Below are 12,082 nucleotides of genomic sequence, written 5' to 3' on the forward strand. Positions count from 1 at the left end.
AGTATTTATGACCCCGCTTTTAACCTTTTACTCATATGTGTAACTTGTGAATAATGATTTAAACTAAACTGGATGTAGTTGTATATACTAATTGCAACTTTTTTATAAAATGAAAATTAATCTATTCTACGATATAATAATAATTACCTTACTTTTTTAATTATTACAATGAAAATGCTAAGAAAAGGGTAATTTAATTTTTCTAGTAAAACTTTAATTTGAACGAAGAGAAAACATTCGGGCTAACAACAAACTTGAAACCTAACTAATGATTAAAAAAATTCTTCTTCCACCACAAATTTTAAGGAATATTTTTTAATACAATACATTCGTTAAAAAATATACTTTGTAGATGGTAAAATGTTATTGCCAGTGTTTTTTGACAAGTTTTTCTTTAAGATTTTCTTATTTAGGTCTAATAAAGTGTTGAAAAATTGTTCTTTTAAAATTCAAAATTAAATGTTAAATCCTTAATAAGTAGTGTATATATAATTATCAATTATTTGTTTAAGTGTAATACAGAACTTACTGTACGATGAAATGTTTTTATAAAATTTCAAAAATATAGTATATATTTTGCTCTATAACAAATATAATTAATTATAATCGGCTCTCCTGCGGAGCCAGAAGTAAGTTTCCTGACAAAAGCACTTGATGATGGGGTCCTTAAGGAACCCCCAAAATAAGAATACAAAATAAATAGTTTCAAGTAAAATTAAAGTCCAATATTTCAAGCTCAGTCACAAACCACTAAATATTAATTTCAGTACCATAAAGTATACAAGAAAAAACATTAATAAAAAAGAATAAAAAGAAAAAGACAAAACAATAATAAAAAGAAAGAGAAGTAACAAAGAAAGTAATACGACACTACTAAACTTGACGGTGTTAAGATTCCAAACTGTTACGCAGATCCTAAATCAAGTACATCGACACGTCTCAACCGTCAGACGTCTCTGCTGTTATAGAGTAGTTAAATTGCAAAGTGGTTTATTTGATTCTCAATCTTCTGTAGGTATTTGACATTGCGCTGTTGTGCAATCTCACGAACCGATGGGAGCTCCAGATATTCCTGAATCTCATCATCCCGCGTGAACCACGGAGCTTCGGCAATTACCCTCACTACTTTGTTCTGAAATCGTTGTATAATTTCCACGTTACTAGTACTAGCTGTTCCCACAATTCTAGACCATACGTTTAGATTGGGCGGAGGATTTTCCAACAATTTAAGAGCTTGTTGGATATCGTGAGGTTTGAAATCCTCCGTAACAGCCAATGAAGTACACTGTACCTTACGTTACGCTGTTTCCTCTTCAACCTCACTTGACACTTCCAGGTCAAATGCCGATCCAGGTGAAGTCCCAGGTACCGCACACTCTCCATTTTCAGGATCAAGAAACCATCAAAGTACACACCAAGACTGCCACCTCTCCGCAACGCGAATATGACTATCTCGACTTACTTTGATTAACCTTAACCACTTCTTCCACTTAGCCACACACAGAAACGATCTAGTGCCATTTATACGTCCTGTGCCATTTGTACGGCCAGGGTCTTCTTTAACGTTCAAGATATCAGTGTCATCGGCAAACGTTGCGACGATCCAGTCATTCAGGGCCGGAATTTGGCTGGATGTATTTTATGAATCACACATGACAGGTTTTAAACATGTAGATGTAGATAATATTATAACTCTTTCATATTTGCCTATATGAATGCATAATTATTTATAATATTACCAGTGTACGATCTAATATATATTTACTCCCGAAACAACAGGCTGATATGCAATCACTGTTTCTTTATGTTTGATGAATTTTATGAAAAACGCCAGTCCTGACCCGAAAGCATACGAAATACGTTACTATCTATATACGTAATACATTACATACGTACATGCTTATAATAAATATCTTGGAGATCATCTGCAATGTACGTACAGATTTTTTATGTATATTATAAATATCAGTCATAGTAACAGTTACAACGAGATACCGCTTACAGCGACCTACCTTAACAGTAACGGTATATATAAAACATCATTATTGAATATACAGACAATTTACTTAACAAAACATTGATTTTCTGTAAATTAAAAACTAACTGCGGAGATTTAAAATTATTTGACGAAAATAAGTTGTTCAACGGTAAGATAATTAAATTTCAGGAGATTTGTGATTTATAAATTTAGTTATGAACTTTAAGGAAATCATTCTTTTATTAATATCTGGAACTGATTTGGAAAAACGCAGAAAAATCCTTGAGAAAGTGTACAGTACAGAGAAGAAGTGTACGACATATATAGAGAAAAACAAAAGAGAGGATCCCGATTGCATTTCTTCATTATTTTCAAGTGGGTGGAAGAAATTTGGAGAGGCCTAAAAATGAATAGTGGGAAGAATATGGTTTGGGAACAGTGCGTATTCGTTAACGTACTGAAGAAAAACACTTTAAAACCGACTTGTGTAATTTTATAGCTTCAATTTAAACCACTAATACCTCCGAAAACGTAGTTAAATCTCTTAACTTACATTACTGTTAGCAATTATGAAATTAAATAAAACATACAAAACCTTGGTTACATACCCTATATCAGCTGCAATGATTTTTACAACATTAGACTTCTATTTACATACCATATATATATACAAGGTAAGTAAAATATTTGTAAATTGTAAAGTACAAACAATTTATTTTAATATTTAAATATATTACTGAATCTGGTTTACTGATTTTTGAATTACTGTTTGCCGTTACACTTACAAACTTGTATAACCTTCATGACAAAAATGACAAAAATTCTAGAATAGTCAGTTTTTATTACGTAAACATTTATTTTTGTATCAAGACTATCAGAAAATAATACAACTGATGACGAATAATGACAAAGCGAAAGGAGAAAATAAATTGGGGAATTTTTTCTTTAAATAATTAAAAGAGAAGTCATCAATTTATCTAACCATTAGTAACCACATTTCATTAGCTTATTAACTTAATACGACTAATTTAAGGTACATATTGCGTCACGGCAATATTTTTATCAATATTCCCATACAATCTTAGTATGTAACAAATCAAGGTCGCCAAAAAGTAATAATAATATATTCAGATGAGTACAAGGAAAAATATTCTTTTTTTGATGTTGTACGTAATTTGTTACAGTTAATTTATAATAAAATAGTAAAAATTGAACAATTTTGGTACAATATGTTATAATTATTTACCAATATAAATTAATCAACAAAATAATAATAAAAAATTAATAATGTATAAAAAAAATTTTAGGATTTCCCAAGGATTGCAAATTAGGCAAAATATAAAAAACGAAAGATTTTTTATATTTATTGATGTTTACGTTGTCTTTATGAAAGTATATTTATTTACAATATTTAAAAAAAAATCATTTGAATTGCATGTAATAAAACAATTTTTTTAACTCTCTTTGTTTTTATTTTGTATAACCTTTCCTTGTTTTAGTGAAAATGAATAAGCTTGACGATCACTTAACTTACTCAATAGTTTTATAACCTTTACTAAACGTGCATCATAGAAAGTTATGAAATTTTATGTTTGTCTCCTTAATAGTTCAGTGAGAATAAATAATGGTTTACACTAATTGATTGTTATTAACGACTTGTTCAAAATTCAATTAATTGAAATAACTAAAGATGGAGTGATGCAAGTCGTATTATTGCCAGTATTTCTGTAATACAACAACGTAAACTAATCTCCTTTTCCTCTCTTTACAAGTGAGGACACCATAGATGTTAAAAAATGTGTAAGATCTAAATAGCAATGCAATGATATAATGTTTATTCTTAGCCAACTACATTAAACTTGTATAAAAATAAATTTGGTAAATTTTTTTTTACAGAATAATTTGATCGAAAATCTTGCTTACTCAAGTTATGTACAAATAATTTACTAAAATCCGATATAATTTGTGCTCAAAATTATGATGGTAGAATATTATTATGTACATTTAAATTTCTCCTACTGTACAATCTGTAATAAAAATTGCGGTGGCTAAGAGAAAGATTACAAAATGACTCATCGTCTTAATCTGCATATGGAATACAACACAGAAATATGGAATACCACAAAGAGCCCAGCACAGAGTTCTGAGGGACCGCCGACCCAATCTCAAAGAATCTTGAAAACTTGTCATTACTTTTCACCTGAGCAAAACTCCCATCAAGATAATTCCGCAAGACTAGGAAGTAGGATTGAGAAAGTTGTAGCTTTAACTTGTAGAGCAAGCCAGTTATCCGTACTATTGCCTGTTGGATGTCAAGCTATCCGCCTGTTGGATGTGTAAGAACGCCGCCGAGCAGAATTTCCTTTCCTCCAGATATTCACAGATGACGACGGGCTTCAAACATATTTCATAAATTTTTTTAAAATTTATGCTCATATTCATCAATCTACTTACAGACGTGACTGCTTGCGTAAATAGTGTTATTATAAATGAATATTTGTTTTAAATGTTAGAGTTGATTAATTCTTTTACTCCATCCATATTTCGTACAATATTACCGTGCATGGATTAAAAAATCAAAGAAGCAAAAATTCCTGGCCTCTATGTAAAACCTTCTTTTCTTTTTTTTTCCCTACTCTCCCCGTCCGGATATCCATTTAAGTATACTCAGTCGGAGAGAGTGTCCTTCTACTCAAAGGGGGCGTCCCCCACCAACCGGCTTTACATCCGGCAAGGCAGGTTGGCCCCCCCGGTCTTGGATCTTTTATTTTATTTTTTGCCTGCCTCTAATTCCCCGCGTTAGGGCCAAGGTCCGGCGATGCCGTCCCCCGCCCCCTCCGTAGGGAACAGGGTCTCGGTCTAAACGCCTATGCCTCTAACCGACGGTACTCACCCCACAAAGCGCCTAGACACCCGCAGGGAGAAACACCGCCGACCGGGACTCGGTCTTTTCTTTTATTCCCATCTCCCCTGGAGTTCTCCCCCTTCGCAGGAACCCGCATACCAGGGCATACGGGACCTCCACGGAGAGACTGTCCACCCTTCCCTACTTAACTTAATCACAGTCTACCGCCCTCTTCTTCCTTAGTTCTCAGGATCTCTCCAGCAAACCTTCTGAACTAGTCCCAGTTCTCTTGATTTTGTACCATCCAATTAATTAGATTATCCGGTGTTAATCGATTTCTTATAATTACCCTCCTGTTTTCAGCCCATCTAGTACATACAAATATAGTGTGCTCCGCATTATCTGTTTCTTCACAATAAACACATTGTGGTGTGTCCCTTTTTCCAATTCTGGCTAGGTACTGCCCGAAAGATCCATGCCCCGATAATAACTGTTTCATATAGAAGTCGACGTTTCCGCGTCTACTTCCATACCACCTACCTATATCAGGGATTAGTCTTCTAGGCCAATCCCCGACTCTTGAGCGTGACCATTCCAACTGCCATTCTTGTTCCAATTGAGCCGCTATCTCGTCTTGTGGTAGTCCCTCATATCTAAGCATCCTGCTTTTAATCTGCAGGTCTATTGGTAGAACCTCTGTTATTACGCAAAGCGCATCATAGGACACCGTTCTGTAACTAGCGGCCACCCTCAACAGGGCAAGTCTATGCGCGCTTCTCAATTTTCCTTTATTCCGTTTAATACTAATTGTATGTCCCCAAACCGGGGCCGCGTATAATATCATTGATGTTGTTGCAGCAGTTATTAATTTCCTAGTTTCTATTTTTGGTGTTCCATGGTTCAGGAAGAGTCCTCTCAGAGTTTTGACCATTGGAGTGACCCTACAACATATCATATCGATGTGTCTGCTAAATCTCAAATTTTTATCGAGTATGACTCCCAGATATTTTGCCTCATTGACTTGCATAATTGGCTCTCCTCTGATATTCAAATTTATACCTCTAATAGGTTTTCTGCCGGAAAGTGCAATACAACTGGACTTCCCTGGGGCTATCTGTAGTTGGTTTCTTTGTAACCATTCATCTATAATTCCTAATGCCAGATTGGCTTTGCGTTCTAAGTTATCTACATCCCTATCCTCAACGAGGATTGCTATGTCATCAGCATAGCCAATTGCAGTAACTCCTTCAGGATAATTCAGTCTGAAGACTGCGTCATAAAAAATGTTCCACAAGGTTGGGCCCAGCACAGAACCTTGAGGAACGCCACCAAACATCTGGAAAACTGCCTTACCTTCCAAAGTTGTGATCTCAAGAAACCTTTGATGTAGATAGTGATTAACTTGATTTATTAGATATTCCCTTATTCGCATCTCATGCAATGCATCAATTATAGATGACCAGGGGACTGATCCGAACGCGTTCCTAATGTCCAGCATTATCAATAGGGGGATTTTCCTGGTCCTCCAGGTACCGCTCCTGCTATTAAAAGCACAATTTCTAACTTTTTCTAAGGTATTTATGGTAGATCGGCCTTTTCTGAATCCATATTGTTGTGGATGTAGACAGCCCTTTTCCTCAAGCTCTGCCCTAAGCCTGCCTTCTATCAGCCTCTCAACCACCTTTCCCATATTATTAATAAGAGTAATCGGCCTATATCCATTATTTACCCCCGCCTTGGGTATAAAAACCGTCCTGGCTGCTTTCCAGCAGCCAGGAAAATTACGGTTTTGTAGACCATAACTAGCCAGATCCACAATTTCCCAGGGTATTATTCCTGCTATAGTCTTGATGATGGCCGCAGGTATGCCATCCGGCCCTGGACGTTTCCGGTTTTTCAACTTTTTAATGGCCTCCATTACCTCTTGTTCTGTGAATCTGCCACATTCACAAACAATTGTTTCCCTATTCAGATTTTCAGGTCTAGGGAAAAGAATCCTTACTTGTCGTTCCGCTTCCTCCTTACTCAACGTTGGCACCTGTCTACCTAGCCTTTTGGTAATTATCTTAAAAGCTTTCCCCCAAGGGTCAGTGTCAAGTTCGTTACAGAGCTCTTGCCATTTATTCCTCTTAGATTGCTTTTTTCTGGCCTGTCTATAGTCTTGGGCAGCACGTCGACTTTCTTCATCGTTATTATTCCTTGCTCGCAACCTCTGAGCAGTTCTTTTGTGACGCTGCATGATTTTCCTTTGGTCTTCGATTTCTCTGGTCCACCAGTACACCGGATGATATCTATTACCGGACTGCGGTATGTTAGCAATTTCCTCTTTGATTATTTCTTGAAATTTCTCCGGTTCTATGTTTTCACAGTTCCTAATCCTATTTGCCGCATTATTTGACACCCGGTGTATCTGGAAATCCGTTAATCTAGAGATAATATTATCCTGCCTTACCCGCCTTGGACAATCTCTGATGTTAACCAATACGGCCTTGTGATCACTACCAGTTTCTTCGGTAAGGACAGCAAACTCGACGGTATCTGCTCTAAACCTACTATCCACAATTACCAGGTCTATTGTTGATTGGTGACCTCTTGCGCTATATGTAGAAGCCCCATCATTTATACACCACGCACCCGTAACCTCCAACAAGTCCTCGAGAATTCTACCTCTAGCATTTGTAGAATTGGCACCCGGTACAGTAGGTTTACAATTAAAATCTCCAAGCACTACCACTCTTTTCCGCGATCTGGTCATGATCTGCTGTAGGTTAAATATCTGGTTTTGAAAAAACTCTATAGTGCAATTGGGGCTGATGTATGTACCGTGGGTACATACATCAGCCGATTATTGTAGAATAATCATCAGCCACAATAATCATCACGATTATTGTGGAATAATCGTGTCACTTAATTCAATAGCTATTATTCTGTCTTCTCTGCTGTACAAGTTATAATCCACTCTATCGAGTATTCTACTGATGGCCACAGTCCGATTCCTGTCGGGTATCCATTGACCTCTGGCAGCCGAATACACATTAGGCTCCGTAGACACCAGAAAGTCGACATTGTATCTTGTGGCTATTTCCAGCGTCAGGTCTCCTGATAGTAGGCTTCTATTATTATTACTTAATAATATTTGAATCATTATGTTTATTGCAGCTCATACTCCCGGTTCTGTGTTCTGTACTTCTGCAATCGAGACACTTCATTGCTTGCCTACAGTCTTTGTTGAAATGCCCCGTATTACCACAGTTGAAACATAAGTTGGTGCGGTCAGGACCCCTGCATTCTCTTCTACCGTGCCCCATGCTCCAGCATCGGTAACATTTTTCGTTTTCGATGCGGATATATGCCATACAGCAAACCCAGCCTACTCTCAGTCTTGCTGTTATTAACTTTGTTGCACTGCGTTGAGTAGTAATTACTGTAGCATTTTTGGTACTACCGTATGCGTCTCTCATAGATGTTATTTGAAATCTCTCACCCGTTCCTAGGACCTTCTCAATTGCCTCCTTTAGCTCACCTTCCGTAGTATCTCCAAGCATGTCCTTAATGTGTACAACTGTTCTACGGTCTCCATTGTTACGTATATCGACCTGAAGATCCCCTGCTCTATCCTTCAGCATTGCAGAAAACTCCCCTGCCTTCTGTACTCCACTTACCCTAACTTCTAGCTGTTCATCTCTACCCTTTCTTATAGAAAGAATTTCTCCAGCCTCCTCTACTTTAACTTTCTCTTTCATAGTTTTTAATAGATCAGCGTATGTTTTCCCTTGTGCTTGTACAAAAATGGTTTTACTCTCGGCGATCGGTGGGGTTCCTCGCCTTACAGACGCCGATCTGGATCTTGGTCTCGCATTGTCACTTGGATTGGGGAGGACCATCCTTGGTAAGAAGTTCTTCCCCCTCCTTAAAATATATATTACTATTTTCCTAATCAAAATGCCCGGAGGGCCATTTGGTATCACGAAAACTGAAGACTCAGAGTTACCCATTACTCTTCTTAGTGCCTTAAGTACGTGTGACGCCATTTCCTTATCACGGCAACTGGAGTCATAGATGACTGTGTATCTTGTACCATTAATTGTGACCTTACTGTCTTCGAGTATCGTTGATTCCTGAAGAAACATTGCACCAGGTGTTGCTCCTGCATATAGGCTGTTTGGTCTTATGCTATTCAAGTCTACAAAGTGACAACTACCCTCTCCAGGTTTTGCTGCGTTAACCTGAGTGATCCTGTTCATCACCCACCTTGACCATCTGGAGGGCAGTCTCTCTATCAATTGCTCGTCTGATAGATCAACATCCAAAATGTCCGACATCTCGCTGTTATAATGACCTTCAGTCTGAGTGGTCTGATTACTTGTCTCCGCTTTCTCTTCACACAGTATTTGTAAGTCTTCATATATTTCTTTAAGTTCTCTTTCATGGGCTTTGATTGCAGTTTGACTCCCCTTGCCAGTCATGTGTCTCAGTTGTGTGATTGCATTACCTAATTTGTAGGTAATTTCCTCAAGAGTAGGAGGGGTTTCTTCCTCCTCCGAAGAACCCGCTCTAGGTCTTTTGGCTACTCGGTTTCCCTCCATTTATTCTTTTCCTGGGTGCTCACCGTAGTACCCATACCTTCAGTGTCCACTGTGCCACTCTCCTTCCAGTTGCTCCCTTCGAGGGTCCAGCCCCTTGTGAGGCTGTATCCTCAGATGGGAGGGAGCTACGACGTCGCATGTCTCGAAATTGTACTTAGGGGACAATTCCGCATCCGTTGACACCCCCCAAAAAAAAAAAAAAAAAAAAAAATATATATATATATATATAAATGATAGCTTGATAGACTAAGCTACAGCAGTCTATCTTATCAAGAGATAACAACAACCGAAATTAATTAAATTAATTCCAATATCAAAAGTTTATCACTTGAAGAATAATAAACAGTATTATCAGTCGATGCCAGTTACAATTGTCTATGCCATCCACTAAAGATAAGCTACACCCGAATTGAAAACAACTCAAGGTATACCACTACTAACTCACACTAACCACTGCGACCCTTACTTGGGTCGCAGTGGACAACTTACACATGAACCTTATTGCCAATAGCAATAAGACTACTCAGATAAAAAAATTCAATAAAAAGGTCAGTCCGCAACCAAAAATCACCAAATTATATTAAAACACTTCCGAAAATTTTCCACCGTCGATTCCCAATTCCAAAAATCAGATATAAAACCGTTATCCGAAAAAAAAACAGTATAAGACAGAGCGCACAACAATACGTCCGACTGCAACACAAGCTTCCACCCGACTCTTCTATGTAAAACCTGTGTTACTATATCTCAACATAGCTAGATGTTATCAGCATTACTCAGAGTATTACATAAAAATTTTCACCAAATAAAATACTTAATTTTTCATTTTCCCTATCTTCCTAAGTTTACTTGAAACTGTAAAAATAATAACATTGCTTCTTACGGTTTTTACGAAAAATAATTTCTTTGCTTCCTTTTTGATCTCTCAGTCCCATTCCTATTTTCTGGATTCTCCAACTAAAACACAGTTATCATGGTTATATTTGAAACAAACATTATTCTTACTAAATAATTCGGTAAAATTATTTAAAATAATATGAGCAGTGTAAAAATATTAATGAATGTTTAAACATGAATTAATGAATCAATTTAAACTGGAAAAGAACTTTGCGTGCCTAATATGTTTGCGTATTCTATTGACGTGTTATTCTTGTAAAAGTTTTTTGTGCTTATTTTAGGCAAAACTAATTTTAAAGTAATTACGAATTTTTACTTCAAGAATCATGTAAGGGAAAAATCATCTTTAAAAAATCGATAAAGGAAAATCTACATTTTGAATTTTGAATGAATGATTTAGATAATTAATAAACTATATCAAATTAAAATCTTTTGCATTATTTTTTCTGTGGTTAAATATTGAGCTCCATTTTGGCTAAACAGTGCGCACGTCAATAATTGACTTGTTTTTATAAATTGCACAGCTTTATATACTTGTCAGTAAAATTATTTTTGTCAAATATCCGTTAGTGATTTGTGGATTAACAAGACCACGTGGACTTGCTCATTTCAATGCTAATCCTTTGCAATAATTATTTATTTTGTTTACCGATATTTTGAAGAAAAGTACGATATTATTTTCCGCTTGCACGGTGGGATTTGGTGGTGAAATTGATTTTTTTTTTTTACGATTTGATGTATGATGGTGTGCAAAAACATTTTTCACTTAATACCTAAGTTCCTTATATACAAGTATGCATGTATTATATTTTAATTCCCTTACATATTTTGTATGCCTATGTATAAAATTCGTGACTCGAAAATCTCCAAAATTACAGAATAATTTTTTATTGAAATTTAGATATGGTATAGTAGTGTATCTTAAGTTTTACAGATGAAAATTTTATGAATATTGATTCGTTGTTCTTCAGTTGCGCTAAATATATGATCGACATCAGACAATATAACCTCAACTTGATGTTTTGTTGACTTAGTATTTATGTATTTTTTATACGTGCTTACGCAGTAAATCACAGTGGTAAGTGAGTTTAACCTTGATGTTTGTGTGTAGAGTCTACTGACGTATTAGTGCGTTATACTTTGAATAAAAGTGCGTTTCTGACTGTGAAATACTGAGGGCGTCTGGAAAGAAAAGTCGGTCTTCTTGCGCAGAAGTGCGCAAGAATTTGTAATTTAGTAACTTAAATATGAATATTTAAAAATCATTAAAATTCAAGTATTATTTTTTCCTTTTACACGCGATATAGTTACTGTATACATATTAAGACAATACTTTTTTACGACACTTAAGACACACTATTTTAATTATTCCGACAGCAATGTTTACCATGTTAAACTTTCTGTTTTATTCTAATTGGTACCGACAGTTTTTAATATTTTTTCTCTGTTTAAAGTTGTACTGAACAAAAACTAAGGAATTTTATACTTTTTACACAAGTATAAACTAATCTAGGATAAGAAAACGAAATGAAAAAAATACATTTTATAAATAATCGTTGTTGATACAAATTTTTTCATTTGTTTAATTAATTTTTTTTAAAAGATACAAGTGGTCAAAAAGTAGCGTCATCATTAACGGAAAAGATGAGTTCAAGATATTTCAATTAGTAAGGAAAATAACATATGACTAGGACGCACCTGTTAGTACCATCAGCCGTTCATGATATCTACATTAGCAAAATATTTTTAAGGAAACTCCACTTTCCCACACCAAAA

General features: G+C 35.8%; 1 protein-coding gene across 5 annotated transcripts in view; it reads right to left on the bottom strand.

The window, feature by feature from the left end:
- The window catches only part of LOC142318222 (octopamine receptor beta-2R-like), a 785,889-nt gene that overhangs the window by 734,749 nt on the left and 39,058 nt on the right, over positions 1-12,082 (bottom strand). The window contains exon 2 of one of the 5 annotated variants that reach the window (XM_075354800.1): positions 10,293-10,366. The exons of the other annotated variants lie outside the window; for them this stretch is intronic. The gene's annotated coding sequence lies outside the window, so the exon portion shown is untranslated. The remainder of the gene's footprint in view (positions 1-10,292; positions 10,367-12,082) is intronic. 5 annotated transcript variants of the gene reach the window in all.

The sequence above is a fragment of the Lycorma delicatula genome, chromosome 1 (genome assembly GCF_047948215.1).
Source record: "Lycorma delicatula isolate Av1 chromosome 1, ASM4794821v1, whole genome shotgun sequence".
In the NCBI taxonomy this organism is placed as follows: Eukaryota; Metazoa; Arthropoda; class Insecta; order Hemiptera; family Fulgoridae; genus Lycorma; species Lycorma delicatula.